The following is a 25292-nucleotide window of genomic DNA, read 5'->3' on the forward strand; positions in this document are numbered from 1 at the left end:
ATTGAGGTTGTCGAAGAAATCACGTCTTCCAGCTTCATCATTGCCTTTAGGCGCTTTGTTGCTTTGCGTGGCCCTGTCAACTGTCAAGCAGCTGCGCTCAGATTGCAGCACAAATTTTGTTGGTGCATGCAGAGAGATGGGAATCACTACAGAACAGGGAGGAGTCCAGGACTACCTAAAGGAACAGAAGTGTGTATGGATTTTCAATCCTCCCCATTCATCCCACATGGGCGGAGTGTGGGAGCACATGATTGGCGTGGCACGACGAATACTGGACAGCATGTTGCTGCAGGCTGGACGTGTGCAGCTGACGCATGAAATATTGACCACATTCCTGGCTGAGGTCACTGCCATAATCAACGCTCGTCCTCTGGTGCCCGTCTCATCTGACCCGGAGCATCCTCACATTCTGTCACCCTCCATCCTACTGACTCAGAAATCACGCGCATGCATTCCCCCTTTAAGCGACTGTAATTCAAGTGAGATGCTTAAATATCAATGGAAACGTGTTCAGGTGTTGGCTGGTGAGTTCTGAAACAGATGGTGGAAGGAGTACCTCTGCACCTTACAGTCACGCAAGAAGTGGAAACACAGGAGAACTGTCATCAGAGAAGGAGATGTGGTTCTTCTCAAGGATAAGCAAGCGAGGAGGAACGAATGGCCAATGGGGGTCATTGTAAAGACTGTTCCAAGCCATGATGGCCTCATTAGAAAGGCTGAGATAAAGGTTGTTCAGCAGGGAACTACAAAGATCTATTATAGACCTATCTCAGAGCTTGTACTCCTTCTATCCCCAGAGTGAAGTTAATACTAGCAGTTAGGTTAGAAATGGTATCTTGAAGATACCAGACGGGGAGTGTTGTGGCATCGCCAGTCTTAGATTTTAGTTGTGTATCCGGAGACTTTTATTTTGAAACCATTTGATACGGAGCGGACATTCAGGAAGTAAATACGCTAGATGAAGCAGCACGAAAATTCTGGTATCGGTTTCTCCTTGTTAGCCCTTTGAAGGCATTCCTTGTAAGTAGGAAGTAAAATATATGAATGTGGTGTTATTTAGTGTTACGTGTGAGACGGATAATGTTAATTAACAGCTAAGTTGTTGTTAAGTTCCTATGCAACTGTTTACCTTGAAGTTCATGCTTATACTTCTAATACTTACCTTGTATGCTAACTGCTAACTACTCTACATACATAATTAACGACTTTGTAGTCTAGTTATGTGTTGCATTAGTTTTGTAATGCATTTGTAGTACTCAAATACTTTGCCCTTACTGGTGTATATATTTGTATTTCAGTTTCACACCAAAGCATGATAAAGTTCTCAATTGCAAATCCGGTGTACGAGACTCTTTGTGTGGAGGTGTTTAACTCGCTGGATAGCAGAAAAGGCATTCTGTGAGGCCAGTACAGGCACCAAGACTTTAGGGACACCAAATAAACCCGCAATACAAAGTATGTTTTTATAAATGTACATAAGCACTTGTTTTTTAAGACTTAAGTCACGCATCTGCGCTAAATAGGCGTGGCACCATGTGCGAATACCCCCACTTCAGATAAAAATGGTTCTGTCCTCCGCACTTTTTCGACACACCTCCGCCAACATTCCCGCCCATGTTATCTGGGTGGTTACATAGATTTGAGTGAATTAACATTCAGCCAATCACAAGTGACTGCTATTAGGCGAGTCGTCTTTCGTATACACTTTAATCTTCAAACAGATGGAAGCGGGAACGATGCAGAGCGCATTGTTGTAGCGGCGACTAAAAATGCGGGGATTAGCACTGATTAATAAATGTATATATACATGGCATGCGTCAGAAATAAGATGTTATAGTGCCGATAATGTATGCTAATAGTACGTGGAGGTAAGGCCACTATTTAAGGTCCAAACCTGGGTTTTAAAGTGAAAGTGAAGAACGGTGTCATCACTATAGCAATCTATTCATGTGTCCTTTTTAGTGGAGTACACTTTTATCTTATTACTTATGTGATCGTTTAGTAAGAAGAATATACACATACTGTGCTTAAATAGAGCGTTTGAATAGCTGTATAGCAGTTAAAATAGTAATAATAACGTTTCATGTTATTTGAATAACCTTGCTATACATTGTAATCTGGTGAATGCCACTTTGGTGAATTAAACTCCCAATGTCCTGAAAATCTGTACATTGTTCCATTGTCCCCCTAATGTGAATACATACATGCAAACTATAAGTGTGTGTGTGTCTGTACCCCCACTTTGTGGCACGCACAACATTTACACCTGTTAAAAAAATGTGATCTTTTTTCACTACATCAAAACCTGAAATATAACATTATAACAGAAAGCAGGTGCCCCTTAACTACAGTAGGCCTAATTGTTAAAAATACTTAATGGAAAAGAGTTGTTTTTTGTGTTCTATTCTACAAACGTGTCATGTTAATGTGTAATTCTTGTAAAAATAGTATATTGTAAATTGCTGAGTTTCATTCTTATAAAATCTTTTATTATATAAATATTTTAATGAGTGGATTTATGCGTGTGGGTAGGTGGGTTGATGGGGGGCACCTCTGGGGCTGTTGCCCAGGGCACCATGAGGTCTTAATACTCCTCTGGCTACAGTACAGGGAGGGACGCGGTAGCTCAGCTCAACCAAAGAGGAAAATATAGCGGTGGTATTAGACAATGCATCCGAATTATGCTTTTACCAATGTTTCGTAAGGTGCATGTCACGTTGCACCAGGCACGTGCAGGGGGGGGGCGGAGGGTGCTTGAGCACCTGCCTCTTTGGCCCCTTATCCCCAAAATGCCCTTTTGTCAAGGCAAAAAAAAATCGAATTAATATAAAAGTAAAAAAATAAATACTAAGGCATTCTAACTATTAGTCAAATTAACTAATAATATTTTAGCAGTATATAAAATGACCTCCAAGATCACCTTTCACCTGACGACCTCATCCGGAAGTTCGGGACGATCCGATCACGTTCAGTATAGACACCGTGCGCGGATGCTGGCTTAGCGGACTCGGAACGGTCTGCTTGTTTACTTATTTTATTGTTGTTGTTATTATTATAAGCAGTAGTAGTTTTGCAAGAGCGTCTTGTTTATATAGCAGTGTGTGTGCATCCTGCCCTAAACTGAACTGAAGTGACGTTAGCTGGTGGCAGCTAGTCTTACTTCTACACAGCAATATAAACAAAAGTGCATGTTTACCTCTTGAATCGTTCTTGCTGTTTGGGGGAGAAAAAATTCACGGGCGTCGAGGGGGTTGGTGTTTTTATGTTATGTGATATGACTAACGTTAATATTCATACTTTGTAACTTTACTATTATTATACAGTAGCCTATTTATTTAAGAAACGTAGAGTGTCTTCAAAATAATTATCGCAGCACTTGTAAAACATGCTTGTTCAGATTTTTGAATCTTCCTAATTACACTTATCAATACTATTTTAATTTCATTATCATTTAAAAAATGAGTAAAATCAGAACAAGATTAGAATAGAATTATATTTATAATATGACAGAAATATTTTATATCCCTTTAAAATAAATGTCAAAATAAAATTATTAATAGACCTGACTTGACATCAACGTGCAGAGTGATGGAGATATGGCCCTATTTGTAGGTTTCAGGAAAAGGTATGAAGTGTCCATTTGTGTTTGTTCTACAGTGCAAAGATGCCTCCTAAAGAGAGGAGAATCAAACAAAAAAAAGAAGGAGCTGCTTGAGGCAGCAAAAAGCAGTGGATCCATTTCCAGCTGGTTTATGAAAAGCACAACGGGTAAGAATAACACATGCAGCCTACCATTTGTTTACATTGCGAAGATATTCAATTTTACCCAACAACTACAACAATAGTAATAATAATTACTATATTGCAGTGTATCAGATGTTTTGTATCAATACAGTAAGGTGGATTTATTATTGATTAGGTGCAAGAGTAGTGGTGAGGCTTAAAAATTGATTATTGCTGAAATAGTGAATTGTGCCTTGTTGTTAATGTTGAGACTCAAGCGACAGAAAAAACACTGCAAGGAACAGTAAGCCATGAGGCAGAGACTGTAGAGAAAGAGGGAAGTATTGAGCCACAAGCAATAGAAACACTGCAAGGAACAGTAAGCCATGAGGCAGAGGCCGTAGAGAAAGAGGGAAGTGTTGAGGCACAAGCAACAGAAACGGTGCAGGATGAAGCAAGCCAGGAGAAGGAGACAGAAGCCAGAGAAGGGGCTATTTTCAAACCTACTTGGACTTAAACACCCAACTGACCCTGCCCACGTCCTACAATTCAATATTAAGTACGATGAGGCCTTCATTCAAATGTGTGATAATATTGGACCCTGCCAACCAGTCCTATCTTTTCCCAAGAATGTAGAGGGACGTTCATTTCAGAAGAAGTGGTATGAAAATAACCCATGGCTAGTATATTCTCCTAGGACTGATGCCATGTTTTGTTTCAGTTGCCGTGTTTTTATGAATGATGGACAATATAAGAGTCACACAAACTGGAAAACTGTAGGGTTAAATCGGTGGAGGAAGGCTTTAGAAAAAATTAAAGAGCACAGTGCCTCAGAAGCTCACATGTGTGGTATGGTGAGGTGGAACTCATTCAAGAAAAAAATTCTGGAGGCAGCTTTTAAAGTTTGGTGACCGTGAGTTGCAAGCTGCAAAAGACAAAGAGAGAGAGAGGAACCGAGAAGTGTTGTCTCGTTTGATTGCCATTACTCTATTCCTGGCAAGACAGGTTATGTCTTTTAGGGGAGATGATGAGACTTCACTAAGCCTAAATCAAGGTAATTTCTTAGAGTTAGTGCAGTTGTTCAGTAAGTATGACAGCGTAATTAAATTAACACCTTGATGCCGTAAGAGAGAAGCAGGAAACACAAAAAAGACCTCTTGTCTCACTCCTATCGAACAGAAGCTTTGGCCATAAAACGTGTCATCAAAAAAGAAATCGAAGAGAGCAAAATCTTTTCTATACTTATGGATGAAACAACAGATGTGTCCCACACTGAACAAGTTTCCTTTGTTGCGAGATATGTACACAATATGAAAATAAAGGAAAGCTTTATTCAGCTGTGCAATGTGCGTTCAACAAGCGGAGATGCTCTTGAAAACCTTGTGATGGCTCTACCTAAAAATTGAAAACATCCGGGGTCAAGGTTATGATGGGGCTGCAAACATGAGTGGGTGCTATAAGGGACTGCAGTCCAGAATCCTAAGGCAAAATCCGAAAGCGTTGTATGTGCACTGTCAGGCACAATGCCTAAATCTGGTATTGGTAGAAAGTGCAAAGTCAAACATCTGTTTTGTAAATTTTTTCAATTTAGTTGAAAAACTTTACACTTTTATGGCCAATTAATCAAAACGGCATTCTGCATTTATTGAAATGTAATTGTAATTGAAATCACCTGTCCAATCTTCCAGGTAACTGCAGTTGCATCTGATGCATTGCAGCAGAAAGACATGGACCTGGCTGCAGCATACAGCATTGTTGACGGTGTTTTAAGGAGGCTGGCTTACAGCAGAACAGAAGAAGGGTTTGAGAACATTTATAAACAGGCTACAGAGAATGCTGCATCAGTGGGCCTGGATCCTCCATCTGAGGTGCCTGGACAAGCTAGGAAGAGGAAATTGCCAGAGAAGTTCAAGTTTGCTGCCACATCAGCTACAACTGACCATGCTTTTCCAACTTTGCAGGTCTACTACCGTGTTAAAGTGTATAATGTTTTTGTGGACACAATGACACAAGAACTTCACAGACGCTTTAAAGGAGGAGATAATTCCACATGGGAAATCTTGCATGCCTTTCATTGCCTGGCAGTCCCGGAGAACTGGAAAACAGCAAGCATTGCAACAGCAGCACTCTAAGCTGTGAAGAAACTGTGCCAGTTTTATCAAATTGAAGAGGAAGACAAATTGCAGACAGAACTGAAGGTCTTCCATACTTCATACTCGTGCCCACCACCAGTTAATGTGTCATCTATTCTTTCAGTGATCAAGGAAAACAATAGTTTTTCCCAACATGACTGAGCTGCTAAAGACATATGGCATACTTCCAGTGTCAACAGCAAGTGTGGAACGCTCCTTCTCAAAACTGAAGCTGGTAAAAACCAAACTTCGCAGTCTTTGCAAGGAGGAGAGATTGTCTGAGCTTCTTCTGTTGGCCATTGAGAAGGATATTCCAATAAATGTCAGTGATGTCACAGACATTTTTAGGGACATGGCCAACAGGAAATTGCTGTTATAAAACACAACAGCTCCTCCACTTATTGGTAAGAATAATGCTCCTCGTTTAGATTTAGGACACATTTAGACACATCTTTATTTAGATTTTCTGTTAGACATGTAATCAATCAAAATTCAACTATATCAAAGAGTCACAATGCAATATAATCTTGATCACAATATTGCATACTGTAGACACAAGTGTCACGGTCCTACCTTCTTGTTTATGAATTTCTAGTCATGTGGCAGGATCGGGACAGAGCCCTTAGGTTTTATGTGGAGAGAATCATATTATTGTCTATCTTAACATAATATGCATTCTCTCCAGTGTCTTGTCATTGGCCCCGCCCCTCTCGTTTCATGTATTGTCTCCCTGCCTTGTCTTATGTTTCACACCTGCCCTCGCTCGTTATCCTTCGTTTGTCTTACCTATAAATGCCCTCATGTTTCTTTGTCCTGTGCTCTTGCATTGCATGTGTACGTACCTGTGCTTTGTCTTTGTGCTGTATGCTTGCGTGTCGTGCTCTCCCAGTTAGTTACCTTGCCCTTGGATGTTCTTGTCTCAGTCGTGGCTTAGTTCGTGTAAGTTTGTATCATTTTTTGTTCTGCCTTGACGTTGTGTCGTGTTTTGTTTAGTTTATTTTTGCCCCGTCGAGGGAAGTGTTTTGTTTCAGTTTTTATATTAGTCTGGTCTTCGTTACCCCCCTCGTGGGTTTTTTGTTTGTTCATTGTTTGTAATTAAAAGTCTTGTGTTAACCCTTTCATTGCCGCTGCCTGCATCTGGGTTCTTCCTCCACTCCATATTCGTGACACACAAGCAAGCAAAACACACACATATCTCTGTCTATATAGATTTTTCTGTCCCACTCTTAATGTTTCATTCCCAGATTTAAAAACATTTTTGAATTTGGTATCTTCTTTACCTTGCAGCTCTTGGTGTGCAGCAGCCACTGTAAGAAATGCAAGCAATCACCCTTGCCATCAACTGCAGCACTATAGTAGGTCAGTCAAAGTAAGCCAGTTCCACACATTTTCAGCAATCTGTACATCTTGTCATGGTCACATAACAATTGTTTAATCTGCTAATATATGTCCCATGTTTGTTTTAATTTCTGTTGTCACAGATGACCACCAGCAGTATCAGCAGCAACATCCCCAGCAAACCCTTCAAAATCAGCTGCTCCCTGTAAGTTATGTCAGCCCCGCAGTGTTTTAAAACCTGTTGCCTACAATCTTACAAAACAATATGTCAGGGGCCACGTTTATTTTTTTAATAGTAACCATGTCCTACACAGCTGTTCTTTATTATTCTGTATAACAGCGAGAAAAAACCTTAAGGTTTGAACAACTTGATACACGTCAATTTCTAATCTCGGAGTTATTAATAGGTCCAAAGAAAATATTTTTTACCTTTTAAACATTAAAGTGGTCTTTTCTGTTATTTTTCTTTTTCAAAACTGCATGACCGCATTGGCTGGTATATCAAAACAGAAGCCTCTGTATTGATGCGTATATCTGCAAGGAATTTGTCACAATAAACAGTATTGCTGTATTGATGTTTTGAGCACAGCCCTGTTTAATGCCTTGTTCCATGTGCCTCTTTTTTACTTTGAGCACCTGCCCGCTTAAAGTTTCTGCACGGCCCTGCGTTGCACAATGAAAGAAATCACGCGTGAGTGTACAACAGTTGATTCTTCCGGCTGTCAAATATCACGTTTGAGCAGCGCTATACGCAGTCTAGAACAACTAAAACATTGATGTGCTTGTACACATTATACATATGCAATAAATTTAACCATGCTTATTTCGTAAGCAAGTTTTTGCATGTCTTACGAAGAGAAAACATGTTTCTCGTCCATTTCCGTGCGTGGCCTCGAGCACACATGGGATCTTTTTTAAAGGGACTCCAACCAAAAACGAAAATTGTTATGGATTACTCACCCTCTAGTTGTTCCAAACCTGTATACATTTCTTGGTTCGGTTGAACACAAAGATATTTGGTAGAATGTTAGCAACTGAAAATTCTCTGGCATCATTGACTACCATAGCAGAAAAAATATAATGGTAGTCAAAGGTGACCCAGAATTGTTTGCTTTCCTAAATCCCCCAAAACATCTTTTGAGTTCATCAGAACAAAAAAATATATACAATACCTAGGAAACCATTCAGATAAGTAAATATAGCAATATAAACATCTTTTGGCAGTTGTTAACTTTGATTTGACACCGGAAAATAATTGGGTTGGTTCTCATTCCTTTTGGGCCGGTTTTGAGGGGTCATTGGGCTGCTTTCAGGAAGCTAGTTAGCAAGATTCCTGTGACCAGCAGCAATGACAAGGTAAGCTAACGTTTACATGATGACTAGCTAGAATTCTATATAATCTAGTTCAGTGATGAGATGGGACAATTTTGTATTTAAATACCTTTGAAAAAAATTAATTGTATTTTGTATTTGAATGTGTTTAATCTTAGTTTTTTGTATTTTCAAACTGAAATACTTTTTGCCATTCAACCTCCAGACTGCATGGATGGGTAGTGTATTCAAATACATCCATTTGAAATACAAAATACTATTATTTTGTAATAGTATTTTGAATTTAAATGCATTTAATCTAGTATTTTTTGTATTTATTTGTGTATAGCCTAGTTAATTCAAGAACTCAGCAGTCCCCTGCGCCCCCTATTGACCAGCTGCCTACTGCCATTGTTTAGTTACCAACATTCTTTAACATATCATCACAAACGCGATTTAAGTTTCATTTGCTCTAGGAGAAATAATTGAGATTATAGATATTTCTTTTGTTTTTTTTTTTTTTTTTTAAATGAACAATTCTATGATTCAAAAATGTTCCCTTGACTCAAACCACCCTTTTATTTTCAAGCAAAACTATTAAATATTTTAAAGATCCAGTGTGTAGTTTTTTGGAGGATCTATTGACAGTAATGTAATATACAGTAATATACATAACTATGTCTTCAGAGTTGTATAAAGACCAGAAAGTTATGTTTTTAATACCTCAGAATGAGCTATTTCTATATGCATGTACTGCGGGTCCCCTTCGCCATGTTGTTTCTACAGTATCACTAAACGGGCAAACTGCTCTGAGTGCGTTTCATAAATACGTTATCTAATTCGGCATAGAAGCGCTATTTGGTGTATACATTTTAATATTGTTGGTTCGAAACAATACAAACATGCATATTAATAACCCAAATATACACAATGTTTTTAGCCATTATAAAATGTATTTTATCCAGATTTTGACTTGTTGATTTACATCAATAGCCTATTGTCTTCTCGCTCTTGGTCATTAGCTGATGGGGGCTAATATTCACGTGTGCTCTAATACAGAATAAATAACCAAACCGCAAGCATTATTATTGTGTTTATCAGTATATTCTCATATTGTATAAAGTATGCGATAATGGTGGATGATGATGTCTTAAATAGTCTTAACTGTCTTAAATACGGTAGTTTAAAGCTATGATTTAATGCATGTTCACCTTGAACAGACGCTTACTGAACGCATTATTCTTTATTGCAGGCAGGCTGGCTTGTGTCAAGAAGACATACCGCCACCTACTGTCCCTCTGTATTTTTATATCTGATCTTATGTTTGACGTCTCATATTTTACTGTTATATATGGAAAACGTGTGTGCTTCACTGTAGCGTTAAGAGAATGGGGTTTAGGTTGCAACCATTTGACATCACAGATTTTGATGCAAAAAAAATGGCGGCCTCTGAGGATTTTTTTTTTCAAAGTTGAATGAATACTGTTCCAGTTACAGTTTTTTAATTTGTTAATATATTAAGCCATACATCTCTCTATACCCAAGGTTCCTTTTAGGTTATGTTACCCAATTCACATAATTAGGAGGTGATAATGCAACCAAACTATTTGACAGCCCTAAATAATACTTCTCATAACAGAGAAAAGAAAAGCTTAAGGAAACAGAATGAGTAAGCATTAAAAAAGCAAGAGTTTTTCCCCTCTGACATTTGCGTTCTTCAACCCTAGGCTTCTGTTTGACTCTCAGTAGAAAGCTCACAGTTCTGCTAGAATGACTTAAGATCTATTGAGACAGTCAGGAAGACAGTGTTCTCTATAGCTTCAGGTCTGACATCACCAGAGGACCTCAGTCACTCAGGATCTTGTTACTACCCTGACAAGACAGATCCCATGAGTCAGATCTTGTAGGCTGAGCCAAGGCCCGAGGATTAAAGCTACAGTTTCACACAAGCTATCTTCATCTCCATGGCAGGAGGTGCCATGATCCCTAGGTGTTTCCAGGAGGCTGAATTGTCAATCACAGCTGGTCAAAATGGTCAGGTGTGAGACCTGTAGGCAGGGTTATGGATGAGAAGAACATCATCATGACAGCTTCACAGTGTCAGCAGTCACATTTTGCCAAAAGCAACATTCACAGAGAATGTTCTCGGGTGGCGTTTAGGAGACAGTTTGCCATGAGGGTTTGGGGTGTAGTAGTGCTCTGGGAGAATAAATACATTTCTTTTGACCAAGATGAGGAACGCACTTTTTGAATGGATAGTGGACGTGCCACTTAAGGCCTGCCCTTGTGTTTCAAAGCTTTTCATGAATGGATTTCCGTTTTGTTGGGGGGGTGGATACAGGGGCCCCATCACTTCTCATTGTAAGTCTCAGAGAGACAGAACTGACAGAGTGATGCACAGAGGCTGTCCCTGCTAATGGCTGCACCATTCTCCATCATTATCCCTATCATTAGGAAATTAGGGGGACAGAAGGTATTTACTGTAAACCTGCCACCTCCCAAGAAGAGATAAATAGAAACTGATAAATGTGACTCCACTGACGTTGCCCATCGATTAACCTTCCAATTACCCAACTCCAGCATATGCACATTTAATAATCATTATTTCTTGATTATTGGCACTGATCTTTGAATGTCAAAGACAGGTGTATAAGTTGAGTTTCACTTGGAATCACAATTCAATTCATTGTTTTGTGGCAGTTTGTGTTTTATCTCAGGCTGGAAATGCATTTGTCTTGTTTTCTTTCCTTCTATTGGTGATTCATGGAGAGAAGTGGTTGTTTAAGCACAAGGGCAAAGATGTTCCCAGCATCGTTGTCAGTCTTAGTGGAAGCGTTATACCAAAGTGCCATCGCAGCACTTTTTTTTACCTTAGTACTTCATATTTGACCTCCTAATGAGACAGAGCTGGGGGCAATGAGAAACACTGCCCGCTCACTTAGGAATCCTGCTGACATGTCCTTGAATAAATGGATTGTTATATAGCAGCAGACATCGCATCATGGCTACGACATTCAGCATATCATAACTGTGCTAGACTAATGTTTTTCGCTATTGCTTTTAAGTTGATTACGCCACTATTGAGTTTGCAATCGTATAATCAGTATATAGATCAAGATGCTCTCAATGGATGTATCTGATTGATGTGCATTTGCAAACAAACACTTAAAGACGCATAATCACTGCACCTGTTTAATGAAATAATGCTTAGCGATGATTATGCCCGTATTATGGCTGCATTTCCAAAACCAGTCCCTGCCTGGATTTACCAATGAACGGTGAAGCCAAATTCTAATTTGTTCCTCTATCAAAGAACGGGAAGATCTGCCTGAACAAATTAGATAACAGAAGAGTCATTTTATAATAACAAACAAAAACAGGCTTCGCATAGGATACAGCAATTAGGAGGCCCCTAATGATGGTAATTTAAGTTTTCGTTCTGATCCCTCTAGTGACAGGCAGAGTCTATCAATTACAGTATTAAACCGCAGAGCAGCTGCAGCTGCAGTCACCCAAATTGTTGTCTAAACTGCTGTCGTCTCCTTCCCTTCCCTCTGCCTTAATTGCAGTTCATCATAATCTATTTGCACACAGCCAGTTATTCCTCTTTCTAGGAAGGGGAGGTTGGAGGTTTTAGTCATTAGCGCGCTAGGCGTGAGGTAGCAGTGTCTCAAATGAGGTATACGGACGAATCAGGATAACCATGACACTTTCAGGGACAGTTAAAATGTACACATTTACACAGAGAACAAATAAAAACCCAAGTTAAAGGCTTGAATCAAGTTGTTCTTCTTGAAGATCCAGACATATTATAGCCCATTAGCATAATAATGTTGATATGAGGTATTCACTGCTGTTCAAAGGTTTAGGTTCAACTTTCTTTTATTCATATTTGTTGCACATAAACGCGTTAGAACCACTCTGTAAAAAATGGAAAATGTACTGGTAATTTTTTGCCAGTTCTTTATTTGTTTATTTGACAGACATTTCCGCTAATGCTTAAATGCAATGCAATGCATTTACAGTGCATGGAAGGACATAAATGAGTGTTGGGTGTAATTTGTTACTGTAATTGAATTACTTTTCCCTTGGAAAAGTAAAGAATGGGATTACTCTTATTTTTCTGTTATTTAATTAGTTACTTCTGATGTAATTTAACTAAATACTGTGTAATATATACAATAGTGGAATTGACATCAAAATTCAGTCTTACTTTAAAATGCATGCTTTAATGTGTCCTCACATTTGTAATACTTTGGTTGGTTAATACAAATACTTTATGTAGTTTTATACAATTTATTTGAATGAATTAAAAAAGCTGTTTCATGTCTATCCTTGAATCACTTAACTAATCAAGGTTGATATAGGATATAGAAAGTAATTAGTAATACGTAACTAAGTACTGAGCTTTCCTGTGGCTCAGTGATGGCATTGGCTACACCAAGGTCATGGGTTTGATCCCAGGTGCTTGCACATAGTCAGAAACGAATGTATAGACCAATTTTTTGTTTGCAAACAGTTTGACGCGATTCTGTGGGCGGAGCCGAACTGGTGGCAGAAAGCATCTAAATTATCATTCTTAACTAACGTTACATAATTTATTTTGCATTTGTGTGTGATAAACGGTACAGAAAACCTTACCTGAAATAAAATAAACACAGAGAAACGAGTATTCCGGATGATTTCTTCAGTCCAGCCTGTTCGTTTAATGGCTTGTTTAGTTTAAAATGTCATATTCAACAACGGTATTCCATAGGAAATAACACCATTATTTTTGCCATTCCTATTCTGACATTCAATAACACAAAAACACATTTTTTAAGGAATTGTCTCCTACGTTTCATTCATTGCTGCTTTGTTTCCACTGTTTTTCTGCCACCAGTATGCTCGCCCAGCTGGCAGTGACGTAACCCTGACGTCGACTCCAAATTGGTCTATAGTACAATGCAATGTAAGTTGCTTTGGATAAAAGCGTCTGCCAAATGTGTAAATGTAAATACTTTTTGGAGAGAGTAATAGTCATGATTCTGCCTCCTTTTGTCTTGATTTTCTAGTCTAGTGGCAGGATCACGACAGACCCACGTGTTTAGTGTGACAGAGACATGATATTGTTGTTATGACGTACCATGCGCTCTCTCGGGTCTTGTCTTTGTTCCCGCCCCCTCGTCTCCTCGTTATTGATTGTTAATGATTTCATGCCCTACACCTGTTCCCCTCTTGATTTGCTTCCCTATTTAATGCCCCTGTGTCTTCTGTCTTGTGCTGGATCATTTTGCTTTGTTTGTTTCTTGGCACCCTCCCGGTTTGTATGGCTGTGTTAATCTAGTTTAGTTATTTGTAGTTGATGTCTAGTGTTGTATTTAGTCTTTTTTAGTTTAGTGTAATTTGTCTATTTTCCTGTTTACCCTTCATGTTTATACCCTTGTTCTGTTGCTTTACCCCCTTGTGGGTTTTTGTTTTGTATTTATATTAAGTTTTTGTTAACCTCTCACCTGCTGTCTGGGTCCTGACAGTAATTTGTACAGTAATCTAATTACACTATGTAATATGTAACTAGTAATTAATTACTTTTTCAAAGTAACTTACCCAACACTGGTGACTAAAATTATGTTGTGACTAAAAACATCCAAAATATCGTTTGGCATCTTCAAAGTAGCCACCCTTCGCCTAAAATTGGCAAAAATAAACTCTTCAAGCTTATTTTTCTCCAGATAACAAATTTTGAATACTTACACATATCTTCACACTTATAAGATGGCCATACATTTTTGAATGGTAGCAAATGGATGTTAACCAGAGACTTGTTTTTCTCACAACTGAAAAGTCCTTTTCGAAAGGCCAGAATCTTGAAAATGTTTGTTCTTTTCCAAGTTTCTTTTCTACAAACTGAATGGCTTTATAGCATCTTGTTTAGCTCTAGTTATAGTCACGTTCACCAAACTGACTGGGGCAAAACTGCATAAAATATCTAACCACTGACATTATCTGCCAAGCTCTGCTTAACCATGCCCTTTTCCCTCATTTCAAGCCACAGCATTTGTCTTTTGTACACCCAAGCACTGATCTGATGAAGCAGGGTTATCAAGTAACAGATTTCAGAAGCCTGCATATGACTCAAGGGCTTTCTCCCCACTCCTTTTCTAAGCACTTCTGCCCAGTAAACCATGAAGCTCTCGAAAATCCATGCTTGTCCAAAAGTTTCTAAAGGAGCAGATGAAGGTAACCGGGGAGAGGATCAGCTGGCCTGCGGTTTTCTTGTGCGTGCCAGACCGTGGGATTGGCTGGAGGGCTGGGAGGCCATCTTGACTGGCTGGCAGGCAAGAGGCTTGAACAGTTTGGTTGTGAAGAGCTGTGGAAAAAGAGGGAGAAATGTGTGGGTGTTTATATGTGCAGATCTGCTGGACCGACGAGCTGCAAAAAGAGACAAAGCAAATGTTTGCATGTGTGGTTGACGGTGCTAATACTAGAAATTGAATAGAGCTGAATTAATTTTGACATGCACTCAAATTTTTGTAAATCATGTCATACTGTATAGTATATTTACATTTGCTGACAGCAACTTGCAGTGCATTAAAACGTATTTTTAAATTTTCTGGAAATTGAATCCATGACCTTGTTATGTGTCTCATAATACCCAGAGTTTTTCATTCTTCATGTGTCGCAGTGCTCAGAATTCTTATTTTTCTCTTATGTAAATTATTATGTTTTTAACATAACAAAAACACTAAAATCGTGAATGAATAAAAGCTTTAGTGAGAAGGAAAGTGTATGTATGTGTGTGTTGATGTGAGATCGAGTCTCAGATGGTCAAGCACTGCCGGAGGAGAGATTGTCAGTCTGTGGACTAAAGCAGCTTGCCAGAATAGCAAGTGCAAGCTTTAGGCTGTAAGCGGGGACATGGCTTGGGCAAAATGTTAAACCAAGGTCCTTTGTGTTATTGCTGACACTGAATTCCATCCCTCCCCCTGGAGGTACATGCTATGATTGGTAAAACATGGTTCAAACATCCCTGCAATATGTAGCCCAGACACTGAAGGAAGAGTCATTACATTCAGCCTTACAAAACACATTTCAACTACCTATATGACCATCTGCACATATTAAACTTTATTTCAAAGACGTAATTACAAAGATTTCTTTGTTCAGTTTCTAAAGTGTTTTTAATATCTTTGAAGATACTCTTTATTTGCATGAACAATGACATAACTGTAAGTCGACACAACCTTACTTGACCTTGAGTAACCCTGTAGTCGACAGTCACCATTTCTGTACAAATAAAGAACAGGCACATTTTACAATGTAATAAGTATTTTTGCAAGCATTTACATTAATGTCCCATGCAGTACTTTTTTTGCCAATTGTTTAAAATACAACACTTGTTGACCTCATGTACAGTACATTAGGCCTACAGAATTCATATGCAAATTAGTCGAGTCTGGGCAAGTTGTCATAAAGGGAAGCCGCAAAGGCTTTATCTCAGTCAGTCAGTATACAGTTCAAATTTTTTACATATATATAGTAGTAAAATTAAAACCCACTAGTGAGTTGAATTTACATTATATAGACATTATATATGGGGATAGTTGTCACACTTTTTACTCCAGTGAATATTTAGGTGTAATGTAATTTCACATTTACATGTAACAACTTGACATTTATGAAAAATACCATTGTCATGAGAACACGGTTCACTATATACTGTATAAGACCCCCATGTTTATCTATGCCCTTGCAGTTTCATTGGGCTTAATGATTTACCCAGCAGATATAGAATATGATAGCATTAGCATTTTTTAAGTTAACAAAATATACATTTTTAGAGTTACGTTTTTTTCACACACTTTATTAAACCCTAAAAATGGATAATAATAATAATAATACTTTATTCTTATATAGCGCCTTTAAAGTGGCTTCTCAAGGCACTTTACATAAAAGCAAATGATAATACAACACACACACACACAAAAATGCTTATATAAACATAAACAATTAAATACATAAAAGTCAGGGAAAAAGCCAACCTAAATAAGATTTAAAAATATTTAAATTCTGTGCGTCTCTGATGTTAGGAGGCAGAGCATTCCAAAGTCTAGGAGCATAGGATGAGAAAGCTCTGTCCCCTACAGAACGTAACTGTGTCTGTGGGACTACCAATAGGCCTGCTTGTGAGGAGCGTAGATGACGCTTAGGTGTGTATAAAGTTAAGAGTGCATACAGATACTGAGTGGCCAGACCATGCAGTGCCTTATATGTGAGCATGAGGACTTTAAAGTCAACTCGGAACCTGATCGGGAGCCAGTGCAGAGACTTTAGAATTGGTGTGATATGCTCATTTCTCCTCACTCCGGTCAGGATCCTAGCAGCTGAATTTTGCACATATTGCAATTTGTTAAGTGTGGTTTTAGGAACCCCAGCAAGAAGGGCATTACAATAGTCTATACGGGAGAAAACGAAAGTATTTATAAGCCTTTCAGTCACGGAAAGGGATAACATAGAATGGAGTCTAGCGATATTTCTGAGATGAAAGTAGGAGTTCTTTACGGTGTACTGAACATGAGAGACAAATGACAAGCTTGAATCAAATATTACTCCTAGATTTTTTAATTTGGCTTGTGGTTCCAAAACAGAGCCATCAATGTTTAAGAGTAGTGAACCAGTTTTACGAAGCTGATGGGAGGTGCCAATAAGCAAAACCTCAGTCTTCACTATTAAGACACAAAAAGTTTTGGGACAGCCATGATTTCATCTCAGAAATACAATGTGTTAAAAAAGGAACATCCCAATTTTGACTAGGCTTAGAGTGAATGTAAATCTGAGTATCGTCTGCATAAAAGTGATAATTAATCCCAAGTGATCTTAAAAGCAATCCAAGTGGAAATATGTAAATGCTAAAAAGTAAGGGACCTAAAATTGAACCTTGAGGAACACCCGTACAGACAAAACCAGTCTCAGACCGGCTACCACGCATACATACGAACTGTTGACGACCGGAGAGGTAAGATCTAAACCATGTTAAGACAGTCCCAGAAACACCAAAGACAGTTTCCAGACGTTGGAGTAAAAGGTTGTGGTTGACCATATCAAAAGCAGCACTAAGATCCAAAAGGATAAGAATAGAAAGAGAACCAGAATCAGAGGCTATTAACAGATCATTGGAGACCTTGACCAAGGCTGTCTCAGTACTATGAAATTTTCGAAATCCAGACTGAAGGGGCTCGAATAGATTAATTTAGTGTAATGACTGTGTAGCTGCAAAGCTACAACACGTTTAAGAATTTTCGCGAGAAAAGGAAGATTTGATATAGGATTTTATTTTTATTTTTATTATTGAATACAACTCCCAACTCCTTACAACTAGATTCTGGCCTACTATCCAATGGCTGTCTATGCAAAAAAAGCTGTTCTCCCTCCATGGTGTGATTGTCTGCTTGCCCTTGTGGAAGCAGACTGAGAACCTACTAGCTGCTGGGCGCAAGATGTTTTCAAATCTCCTCTGTTCATGTCTTGCTGAGGGCCATCTGTTTTTTCATCTCCTGGTGAAACTATATGATCTCTCTCTCTCTCTCTCTCTCTCTCTCTCTCTCTCTCTCTCTCTCTCTCTCTCTCTCTCTCTCTCTCTCTCTCTCTCTCTCTCTCTGTCTCTCTCTCTCTCTCTCTTTGTCTCTGTCTGCTTGTCCGTCTTTGTGTTTTGCTCTCTTTTCTTTATAAGCACAAACATTACAAGCTGATAAAGCTGTTGTTTGACAGTACCAAACGAAAGGAAACAGTAGAGAGGCAAATGGGATTGATCTCTTATATGTTCCCTTCCACTTTCTTATTAAGTAATAAATCAACATATACTAGATTTCTGATGAACCTGAGAACATTATGGGCTTGTCATCCCTCACAAAACCCCTTTTTCCACATGAGAAGATTAAGTATCAGGGGTTGTCCACTTGAAATGTTCGACCTGGAAAGTCAATTAATTACTATTCAAATTAATCAGGACATTAAAAAGCAAAAGCAGGGTCACAGTCAGGTGCTTCTTTCAGTAAATGTGCTGATTCTAATACTAATACATGAAAGGGTGACTTCAGCCATAGATCAAGGTAATTGCTGTATTAGGCAGCAAATTGGAGCTTGAATAACCAGATGCAAAGGAGATGGCCATATCCCACTTGTGTGATGGTTATTCTAAGTTCAAGGAGAGTTCAAGCATAGAGGAGATAATCACGGTGGGTCAAGTGCATTGAGACAGTCTGCATTCTGGAGAAATGATCTTCTGCAAATACACAATTTTCCCAAGAGAATCATTTTCTTTGTGCTTATGGCAGTTCATACCTCATTTGATTTTCCATAAGTCTTTATTTTCCCATTCCTATTACAGAAGGTTTACGGTAGCGTAGGTTTCAAGATAATGTGTTTGCATTTCAGCATGTGGAATCCATCGCATATGTGAGCTGTAATATAAATATATATGTTTTGTTTTTGCATTCTTGTGTCTGCACGGTGCATGGTGGCATTAGACATGATATTAACTGTTATACAAGTCACCGTCTTCTGAGTGTATTTGTCTAAATATTATCTAATTTCATAAACAAGTATCGCGTCGTCTAAAAATATTTTATTTTATTTGTTTCCTTATTATCTGCTAATATGTTTATGTTACTATTGTGTGGCTCTGTGACATTTCACAAATTCTTCCTTTGTACTTGTTTAGATATACAGTAGATCAGCTTCTTATGTCCAGGGATAAAATAAATATATACATACAGTGATTTACCTACAATTAATTAATTAATCAATTAATTAATTGGATGTAATAAATCATTATTTGTACATTGTCTCAAAGTAATAAATCATTATTTGTACATTTTCTCAAACCATAAGAACACCGTTTCACAACAAGAATGCACATTCTTGGGGGAAACCTGACATTTTGACACATACGGGCTCACTATAGATCTCATTTCAGATCGCTTCAGAGCAAGTCAAGCTTGACAAAAGCCACTTGGAGGAGACTTCCTGCTGTGAGGTGAGACTAAAAACAATCAACCTCTCCACATCTTCCCACATCAGCATGACCTTCAGTCTCCTACTAATTAAAGTGATACAGCATCTCAGAGGCCACTGCACACATCTAATGGCCTGTGTGACACACTGTGGACCCTCTTCCTGTTTGGCTTTTTTCTTTGTAAGTGATGACTGAAGATATCAGTACAGTTTTCCAGTCCAATGTCCATTTTGGTGACCCATTGCCTTTTTAAAGGCAAATCGGGTTTTTTTTCAAGAATTCTAAATCTCTCAACCCTGTTACCCATGTTTTTTGTTAGGTAATGCTTTTTGTGAAATAATACAAACACACAAAAAAAGTGTTTATCAAAAACCATAAACCAACATTTTCCCCCAAACTACACTGTAAAACTTTGCAGTAGTTTTGCAGCAGGTTTGCCAGTAACTTACTGTAGATTTAATTACTACGTAATACTACTTTCCTATTAGGACTGTTTTCAATTTGAGTTAAACTTTATTTTGATTAAAACAAAATTAAAACACTTTGACTTTTGAGATTCAAAATGAGCAAGAAGAAACTGGTCTCATTACTGGCATTAGCACAGCAACGCTGCAAAAAATGACATTCTTCTTAAGCATTTTTGTTTTGTTTTCTAGTAAAAAGATTTAAAAATTCTTAAATTACAATAGATTTATATAACAAGAAAAGTGGCCTAAGATATTTAGTCTAGTTTTTACATTTACGCATTTGGCATACGCTTCTATCCTAAGCGATTTACATTGCATTCTACTATACATTTGTTTCTAATTATGTGCAATCCCTGGGATCAAACCCATGACCTTGGCGTTGTTAGCACCATGCTCTAACCACTGAGCTACAGGAAATAAATTTAAGAGCTAAGTAAGTTTAAAACAAAATTGTAATTTACATCTACATAAGTTTCTGGCAAACCTGCTGCAAAACTACAGCAAAGTTTTACAGTGTAGCTACAAAGTACAAAGTAGCTTTTACTCATTCTACTGAAATGTTTTATTTTGTACATTTGATGTTTTTATAAAAAAATTATGTTCATGTATTGTGATATGTAATATATTTTTGTAATTCATATATTTGAGCTGCTTTGATATGGATATGAAAATAAAACATGTTTAGTAATATTTAGTTTGACCTGAACTTGACGGTCAACATTTTTGAAGGTTAAGCACCTCCTACCCATTTGTTCAAAATATATAATTTTTTAGTAGTTTGTGGCCATCTTTTGTAGAAGTGACTAAATTAAAGTTAAATTCCATACTAGTTAATAGAGTGAAAAGTAGATTTTTGTCACATGTAATTATTATATTCCTCCAGGCACATATATTAGTTAATCAGGTGCCTCTGTTTCCTAGGGACCGTGTCAAAACTCCCAAAGTAACAGCTCAGCTACAACATTGCACGAGTGACCTACTGTATATGTAATGTGTCCCTGACTCACCATTAACTTTGCTGAGATAACAGTTTTGATTGTATGACTAAATTGGGCCCTGGATTAGAACAAGTACTTGCTACAATGTTTTACACCCTCCGTCAGCAAGGTTCCACCGCATCAGCCTCAAACAAAGGGCCGGTGATTTATCCACCATTTAAAAAAAGCCAACTAGGAATTATCTGGAAAGGTCATCCTCAATTTCAGTATAGAAATGATCTTTTCCCACAATGTAATAAACATTTATCTGATCCTTTTATTGGCTTGATTAGAGCTGACAGCTTAGTTAAGCCTTTTTGCCTGGCCGTGCAGGGTCATGACAGTTAACGTTGCGAAAAGTTCCATTGGCCAGGTTTGGTATTCATTAAAGTTTGGAGAGAGAGTGGAAAAAAGCAAGGACAACTGCCCTCCTCTCTATTGTTACTTATATGGGCGGAAGGAGCTGCCTGACCTGGTCAAATTCATTTAGATGCCAATAAATATAGCCTTTCATCTTCACCTGATGCTTACTCTCCTCTGCAGCCGTGTGTGGGTATGTGAACAGGATGTTGCAGTATCCATGTGTTATTTCAATGCGTTATTGAAAAGTTATTGAAACTTTTAAAAGCATTTTAACGGTTAAATGTTAAATGTCAGTATGCGTATTATTATGTAATGCAAAAGTTTTAAAATGAAGGGTGTTGCTTCTGAACCACCAGAATTGCAAAAATAAGGAATTTAAAAATATTTTGCATACACTTAATCTTCCTTTTGTCGTACAAATCTTCAACCCACAATCACGCCATTGGTTGAGCCAATGTTGCTGAGTTGGGCTAGCCTGGATGCTAATTTGATAGCATCACAGTATTTACACTTTTTAGGTATATTATTCTATTCTAACATAAAGAAAGTCACACACTTTGGCTTTGTCTTTGAAACATTTTACCTTCTAACTATTTGTTAATGCATATTTTAATAACATTTTTGACCCTGTAAACACTGTATGCTAGGATTTAAAAAAATCCAGTCAAAAACCAATATATAAAATCAAGCCCTGCCTACATTTTTGTCTTGTTCCATAAGTTGTTTCATTCATAGTACAACATGTTATTTTGTTTGTATGTTACACTACTGTGATCTGCTCACTGTAGTCCTAAATAACACTGTAATAAAGTTCAATGTAGGGAAGGAAGGAGGCGGGAACCGGCATCATTTAAACAATAAACTTTAATCAAAATAAATAAACAATAATCCAGCAAATAAAAGGCCGGCAGCCACCTCACGGTCGACTGCCGGCCACACGAACATAAACAAACTCCACTTAACTTCCGGGCCCGGGTCCTCTCTCTCGATGGTCCGGTCGCTCGTCCTCTTATCCTCCCGAGCTCCCCCGTGAGGCATGCCCCGCCTTACCCGCCCCACGGCTCTCGCCCCGCCTTCCTCACTACATACCCCCATCACCCCTCACAGGCCGGGGGGCAGCACCGAGCCTGTGCTTACTCCCCCCCCCGGGGGCCTTCTCCCATGGGGGCCCCAGTGAGATAATCACTGGGGCATGCACGGACGAGGCGAGAGAACAGAGCCGGGAGCATCCCGAGTGACCGGGACGAGAGAGGGGAGAGAAGACAAAACAAAACAAAAAAAAAGTGGTCCGGTTCCCTGACACGCTGCCGCTCGGTCCTCAGCCCAGCCGAGGCTCCTCCTCGCGGAGCTAGGTTGTGGTGCTGGACGTCCGGCGGACGGCCCGATCCTCCGGCCGCCTCCTGTCGGCCGGTGATGGCTCCTGGCTGAGGGCAGCCGGCACTCCCGAGCTCCCTCCATGGCCGCCATCCCACCTCGTCCCAGGAGCACGGCCGCGATTCTCCGGCCGATGGCTCCTAGCTGAGGGCAGCCGGCATTCCCGCGCTCCCTCCATGGCCGCCATCCCACCTCGTCCCAAGAGCACGGCCGCGGGCTCTCCGTCCCCACCGAACCCTCTTCGTTCCAGCACCACGATCTCGGGCAGCCGCTGGCGGACGCCCTCGTCCGTGCTGCCCGAACTCCTCAGCACCGCGAGGCCGCTCGGCGGCGAGGGCTCCTCGGCAGCATGTCCCTCCTTCCTCCCGGGTTTCGGCACCAATGTAATAAAGTTCAATGTAGGGAAGGAAGGAGGCGGGAACCGGCATCATTTAAACAATAAACTTTAATCAAAATAAATAAACAATAATCCAGCAAATAAAAGGCCGGCAGCCACCTCACGGTCGACTGCCGGCCACACGAACATAAACAAACTCCACTTAACTTCCGGGCCCGGGTCCTCTCTCTCGATGGTCCGGTCGCTCGTCCTCTTATCCTCCCGAGCTCCCCGTGAGACATGCGGGGACCGGCGGTCGCACAGCTGACACTAGTTGCCACTTACGCCGCCGGCCCCGCCTTACCCGCCCCACGGCTCTCGCCTCGCCTTCCTCTCTACAAAGACTTTACAATAGGGTTGTACAACGGTTGATTTAAAAAAAATTATTAGTAAATGCTAAGATTAACATGAACTAAGATTAATACATTTACATTTATTCATTTGGCTGACGCTTTTATCCAAAGTGTTGCACTACTGCATCCTTCTACTGTAATAAATGCTGTAGAAGGATTGTTCATTGTTAGTTCATGTTAGCTAATGTATTAACTAATTGTTTAGCTCCTCAATACTTGAATGAACTCCTTTTGTATTACAGTCCTTCACGTGCATTACGCTCTCAGGCGTCCTGTCAGTTGGTAATACCTAGAATTACAAAATCAAGTGCAGGTGGTAGATCCTTTTCCTATCTAGCGCTTAAACTTTGGAATAGTCTTCCCTGCACTGTCAGACACACTCTGTCAGTTTAAATCTAGACTAAAGACGCATCTTTTTAATCTTGCATACACTACTCTTCCATAATATAAATCCTCTGAGGGTTTAGGCTGCATTAGTTAGATCAACCGGAACCAAAAACACAACTGATGTACTTGTTGCATCAAAGAGTGCAGAACAGTACTCTACTCTCAGCCAGTCTTGTCTCATTGTTCCAAGGTTACCACAGCGAGCAGGATGCAGTTCATGGCCTGACGTGATGGTAGAGCGGAGAATGGGAAGCAGCGACCTGACAAGAGCTGAGATGATAGAGCTGGATAAAGAAGGACGCGGTCACCTGACACGTCTTCACCACAAAATTTCAAATGCTATTAGATTATTAATGATAATCTTAAACTATAATTTACCTTATTAGTAAGTTTTTTTATTTTATTTAGCCTTGTTGTGCAAGTTCTCTGGAGCTTGTGCAGAGGCAGCAGCTTTTGCCAGAGGGGAACTGGAATCCCCTGGTTGGGCCTGGGTTCTCCTGAGGTTTTTTTTCTCGATTAGAGTTTTGGGTTCCTCGCCACCATTTGTATACTGTTTTTGCACTATTTGCCTGGCCGGAGGGGGCTGCTTTAGAATTTTAAAGTTTTACTTAATTAATATTGCATATAGGAATTTATAGTCTGTTATATTTGACCTGTGCTTCTCTCTCCTTTATCTTAAATGTGTGCTCTCACTGAGCGTGTGTGTGTGCGTGCGTGTCTGTGTGTTTGTGCGTACTTGTCTGTGTACGTGTGTGTGTGCGTGCGTGTCCGTGTGTGTGTGTCTATGTCTATGTGTGTTAGTACGTGTGCATATTGTGTGTGTGTGGAGTGTTTTGTATGTGGGTATGTCTATCTTCTGTGTTTTCAACTTTTTCTTGTTTTTGCAGGTACAACTTTTAATTGTTTTGCTTATAGTCAATATGTCTTATGTACAGCTGCTTTGTAACAATGAAAATTGTAAAAAGCGCTATATAAATAAAGTTGAGTTGAGTTGAGTTGAGTTGTTAATGCAATACAACCTTATTGTAAAGTGTTACCATTATCCTAGCTATCAAAACATTTATTGAAAACAAACTTTAGGAGGCTTTAAAGAGACCGGATAGATTCAAAGTAAAGGAATACACCTATTATGTGCAACTATCTATTCCAAAGATAGTTTAACATTACTGTTAACATTTGAGAAGATGTATTGCACAGCACAGCTTTCAGTCAAAATCAGCGGCGCGTGCTGAAGACGCTTGGAATCATTTACCTTGGAAATAGATTAAATAAACCTTTCATCTCTTTTCACGGCTCTATCCTCAAGGACGTCTCCCTCGCCTCTCAGATTAAATGCATTCTGTCTTCTTCTCTATCATTTGCCCAGATGAATGTCAAGAACCCTTTGAAGAGAGCCATTATTTGTCGGTTTTAATGTTGCAGTATATTTACTCTGCTGTCAGCCAGAAGTCAAAACACGAGCCCATTTTCACCGGCGCGCTGATAATCGGAGCGCATA

At 39.3% G+C, this 25292-nt stretch overlaps 1 long non-coding RNA gene across 2 annotated transcripts; it reads left to right on the plus strand.

Moving 5' to 3' along the window:
* Window positions 1–939: 939 nt before the first annotated feature.
* Window positions 940–24774, plus strand: LOC130551398 (uncharacterized). Of its 2 annotated transcripts, XR_008962591.1 has the most exons (6): window positions 940–1020; window positions 3658–3768; window positions 5412–6259; window positions 7143–7214; window positions 7337–7398; window positions 19459–24774. It is a non-coding gene; the product is annotated as an uncharacterized LOC130551398 (long non-coding RNA). The 2 variants fall into 2 exon arrangements; XR_008962590.1 differs by lacking the exon at window positions 5412–6259.
* Window positions 24775–25292: the final 518 nt, after the last annotated feature.

Source organism: Triplophysa rosa, linkage group LG2 (assembly GCF_024868665.1).
Source record: "Triplophysa rosa linkage group LG2, Trosa_1v2, whole genome shotgun sequence".
Taxonomy (NCBI): Eukaryota; Metazoa; Chordata; class Actinopteri; order Cypriniformes; family Nemacheilidae; genus Triplophysa; species Triplophysa rosa.